The sequence below is a fragment of the Ictalurus punctatus genome, chromosome 3 (genome assembly GCF_001660625.3).
Source record: "Ictalurus punctatus breed USDA103 chromosome 3, Coco_2.0, whole genome shotgun sequence".
Taxonomy (NCBI): domain Eukaryota; kingdom Metazoa; phylum Chordata; class Actinopteri; order Siluriformes; family Ictaluridae; genus Ictalurus; species Ictalurus punctatus.
In genome coordinates, this window is record NC_030418.2 from 17,840,255 (window position 1) to 17,845,041 (window position 4,787).

At 38.1% G+C, this 4,787-nt stretch overlaps 1 long non-coding RNA gene across 1 annotated transcript; it reads right to left on the bottom strand.

Annotated features, from left to right (window-relative positions):
- Positions 1–388: 388 nt before the first annotated feature.
- LOC108262929 (uncharacterized) lies at positions 389–1,739 on the bottom strand. Its single transcript, XR_001812044.3, has 2 exons — positions 1,607–1,739; positions 389–1,495 (listed from the first exon to the last, which is right to left on the bottom strand). It is a non-coding gene; the product is annotated as an uncharacterized LOC108262929 (long non-coding RNA).
- Between the last annotated feature and the right edge of the window lie 3,048 nt (positions 1,740–4,787).

The following is a 4,787-nucleotide window of genomic DNA, read 5'->3' on the forward strand; positions in this document are numbered from 1 at the left end:
CAAGTCCCAACTATAAGTACTAGAAAAGGGGAACAAGAGAGCATAATGACTAATTTATTGAGTGTAAATCTACTTTTAAGAACATAATGAAGAATTATGAGAAAGATTAATTATCTGGTAAAGTCAGTAGAAACTGTAAATGACTAATGATGCCTAGAGAACTCTCTAACTTGTACACACTTCACATGTACACACAGAAATATTGTTTCAATACATGTAAAATAAATAAATAAATAAATAAATAAATAAATAAATAAATCCCCTCTGGCATTACTCTTTTCACATTAAAAGTTATTTTCATTAATGGCTCCAGTAGTTCACATTAACAAACCATGAACTTTAACATGTATAAATAATGTTAACAAATTAACAAAGATTAACACATGCATTAGTTAACACATGTTTAATGTTGACAAAATACATCTACATTGCCTGTTCATTCAGTCCATGGCTAAAGATTTGTTCATTCATTCATTTTCAGTAACCACTTTATTGGTCAGAGTCGTGGCGGATAAGCAATCTATCCTTGGAACACTGGGTGTGAGACAGGAATAAACCCTGAATAAGAAGCCAGTACAGTGTAGGACAACATACAGATAGATTTGCACATAGAAGATAATGAATGTAGAGTAGACCAGTAACTTATCACCATATTTTTGAGAGGTGGACAGAAACCAGAGATCCCAGAGGAAGTCCATACAGATATGGGGAGAACATGCAAAGATCCACACAGACAGTAATCCAAGCGTGAACCAGAGACCCTGGAGCTGTGAGGTGGTAAAACTACCTGCTGCACCACTGTGCCCAAAAATAAGTCCACATAATTTAGCAAAAAAATAAATTAAATTACAGCATGATTGTAAATGTTGAGAACATACTGTACATACTGGCACCTGCTCTCTAATCTCATATCTGAATGTTTCCAGTTGGTTTATTAGTGTAGTTACTTTGTTAATGTTACTTATGGTGTATTCTTGTTGAGGTTTGTGGTTTGTTTGTGTTAAACTTTGACCATGGATAAGTAAAACACATCTATAGTCTATACAAAGGAGGCTTTTTATGCTTCTTTCCTTATGAATGACCCAGTTATGAAAATATGAAGACATTCATGTAGTTGAGAACTGTCAATGTTGTATTGTAACTAATAAGAACATATATATTTTTAAAAATATTATATTTTAAAACATTGTATTTTTTAAAATACAAAATTTTAAAATATTATGTATTATTGATTAGATTTGTTTATACTTCACAATGTGTCTAAAGTGTCTGTAGTGCATGAATGGGTGTGTGAGTGTGTATGTGATTGTGCCGTGCGATGGACTGGCACCCTGTCCAGGGTGTACCCCGCCCTGTGCCCGATGTTCCCTGGGATAGGCTCCAGGTTCCCCCGCGACCCTGAAGAAGGAGTAGGCTGTAGAAGATGGATGGATGGATGGATGGATTCTTCACAATGTCAGTCTTGAACACGGCTAGGGGCTCAGGTAGATGCGTACTAGTTACAATAAAAAGGTGTAACATTATGGTTGTAATGTGGAACAATTCTCTGTCCACTATACAGTACATATAACACAAGTTAAGAATTTTCCAGCAAAGATATACTCACGCTAATTCAGTTGACTCTTCATTCAGGTTTCGAAAAATACCACACAGAATCAGTGAGTAAGGAAAAGCAAAGGTCCAATTTTATTTAGCCCAAGCACATGAGATCCAAATCATTTGAGACATCCCAAAGAGTGATCTGACTAGCCTGGAGCAGGGCTCCCCTTTTATACAATTGTCCTATGAGCCTCCGCCCCTTGTTCTATTTTCAAATACCAATACGTTTAGCTATTCTTGCCTCCCATTCCCCTCATGTCCATATTTGTACAGATTCTGACAACCCTTATATTACATCATTACTCTTTTTCAGCAACCCTTATAATCATGTTTTATTAATTTCCCTATCCCCTTAGGTTCCTATTTCAGTCTTTTCCCAATCCCCTTAAATTCGACCTAGCCCAGTTTGGGTTTTTTAAAACCGTACTTCCCGTTTTGTTCAACACTTGGCTTCCGGTCGTTGGACAAAGAGGATCTTTGTTGCTGCACCTTTGGATATTTTTCCATTTATTTGAATATGGATGAGTGTTTTAGATTGTCTACTTTTAACTGTGACTTGTTCATTTTTACATTTTCTTTTTCCCTGTGTTGTTTCCATACATCTTTTGTCCCTTGCCTTCTGTGTGTGTGTGTGTGTGTGTGTGTGTGTGTGTGTGTGTGTGTGTGTGTGTGTTTCCATAGACCTATAGATAGCTCCCTGCTTTTGCCTCATTCCCTTCCTTTTTTGGTGGTCCATTTGCTTCTTAATGCTACATGTTATTTTGGCTCCTAGTGACCAGGTGCACATGGTGAATGCCCTTCCTTTACATGCCTCTCTATGCTTTTTGGTATGCAGCTCACAACGCGGGACTTGGTTTCCTATTCGCTGCTCTAGAGGGACTGGAGGGCTTTCATCTCAACACTAAATACCATCTGTCCCACCTGTTTGCGGACCTTGCTCTTTTGGTTGATGTCTTGCGCACTCCTTCTACAACGTCCACTTTCCCTCCTCCTCTACGATATCCGTTGAGCCCAGCTGCTACCCTTGTCGACGCCTCTACTCAGACGGGTCCTGCCGTCAGTATGCCCTCTCTATTTTCTGCTGATGACTACGAGGCAATGGATTCCCCCAGTACTGACTATTCTGACGACCCGCTAAGCCCTATTTCCTCACCAGGGCATACTCCTTACCATCCGTCTTTTTCTCCCTCCTACTCTCCTACCAGTCCCTCTTATTCTCCTACTAGTCCTCCTTATTCCCAATAAATGTGGTGACAGCTTACTACTCTCTGTGTCCTGTTGTTATTTCCTTATTTTTCTTTATCCGATATACTAAATTATTTACAACATTAACTCGGTGCAACCAGAGAGTTGGGGGTGATAGTGAGTAGGATTCTGAGAATTAGAATTCCCACAGCATGGGGCACTTGTCATGTAGAGATTGCTAGAATAGAAGGCATACATTACCTTCCATTATTTTATCCTCTTCTTGTACTAGTGTTTGAGTAGTATATACTGTATATTATTGAAGCCATAATTGGACTATATTGAAGGTTTTGCTCTGCTCTCTTGCAGATGTAAGGTTAGATGGAATGTGGGTGTATACAATTACACAGAAAACAGTGAGAAGGACCAGTGTGCATGAACCCTTTTTGTGCGATTAGGGTTCAGGCCTGTGTCATTGCATTAAGTTAACAGGTAATGGGCTGCCAATGACACAGGTGCTAACCTACAATAGGAACATTTTCACCCTGAAATAAACTAAGTATTGAAATCATATAACCGCACATTCATATTCGAATGGTACTACAGAAAAAACATTTATAAATGTGTGTTTGGTAGTGCATATACTATTCACTATACATTTTGCAAATAATGTGGAACCTCTTACATTAACAGGGCTTCATTCTATAGCTTCATACTGATCATCCACAGATTTTGTTTTGGGCATCTATGAAGCCAGCTATTCATCACAGTAGACCTGGAATAGGCAGCTTGTCTCTGGACTTTTTTCTTTGTTTTGCTCCACCACAACTGAGAAAATTTGTGCACACAGAACCATTATGGTTGATAATAATGAGGTTTTTGTATATACTAATGAGTCTCTCCATGGTCAGTACAATGACACCTCTAGACAGTGAGAGATGGCTGAGGTCCAAACTGTTATTTGCATGAGCAGCATCAAATATTCTCTAACAATACTCAACACAGTCATGTAATGAGTGATGACAAGAGACTGGAGACTGTGAGGTACAGGTACAAACTATGAGCTGCAAAAAGTCTATTGAAAGATGCTATAGACTATGATTCAACAATGAGTTCATCGATGTGTCTGTGTTCATTCATACGTTCGTTTGTTTATTCATTCATCTTCAGCAAATGCATCATCTTGGTCAGCAGTGGCATGAGACATGAGTTCATGAAGTGGTCAATAGCAGTCTGATCTGACCTAGCTACTGTGGGTTGAGCTACAGTATGGTGTTCCATGTTAATTAACATAGCTAAAACATGTGTGCTAGAATAGTGCAGTGGTAACATCCTTGGTGTAACATTCCAGCAACTGGAGTTCAAGACTCACTATGGTTGAGCATGTTCATTTACTGTACTGTTTTTTTTGTTAGTTTTTTTGTTTTTGTTTTTGTGACTTTTGTTTCGGTGTAGAAAGTCAGTTTGTGTTTGCATGTGTAAATATGAATGTCCTTCTTCAAAGTAACGTTGAATTAATTCCATTTTCTCCTTTCTTGCCAATGGTTGTAACTGAGGTTCAATCCTCAGCTCAGGCGGAGTTTAATGTTATTCAGGGCACTGAAAATATATGATCAAATCATGTTTGATGCACGAAAACAAATTATGTTAATTTAACTCAATTCACGTGGAACTGATGTGTGCATTTGAATTAAGTAAATTCAATGAGCTTTTTTCAGTGTGTGGACTATAAAACATTTTTTAAATGGTGAAACTTTAAATCTAAGAAAAGAACAAAAGTTTTCGTTGGAAGGAAGGGAGAAAATGGAATTAATTCAACGCTACTTTGAGGAAGGACTGGTTTCATCGTTATTAAATGAACACTCAATTGAGCTGAGGCTAGAGCCACGATTGTTGTGTTCTACACCAAGGATGTTATCGCTGAGCTATTCTAGCACACGTTATATATTGTACCTGCACTACGTGGCTCAATCACGCGTACATTGTATAATTGAATGTTGTAA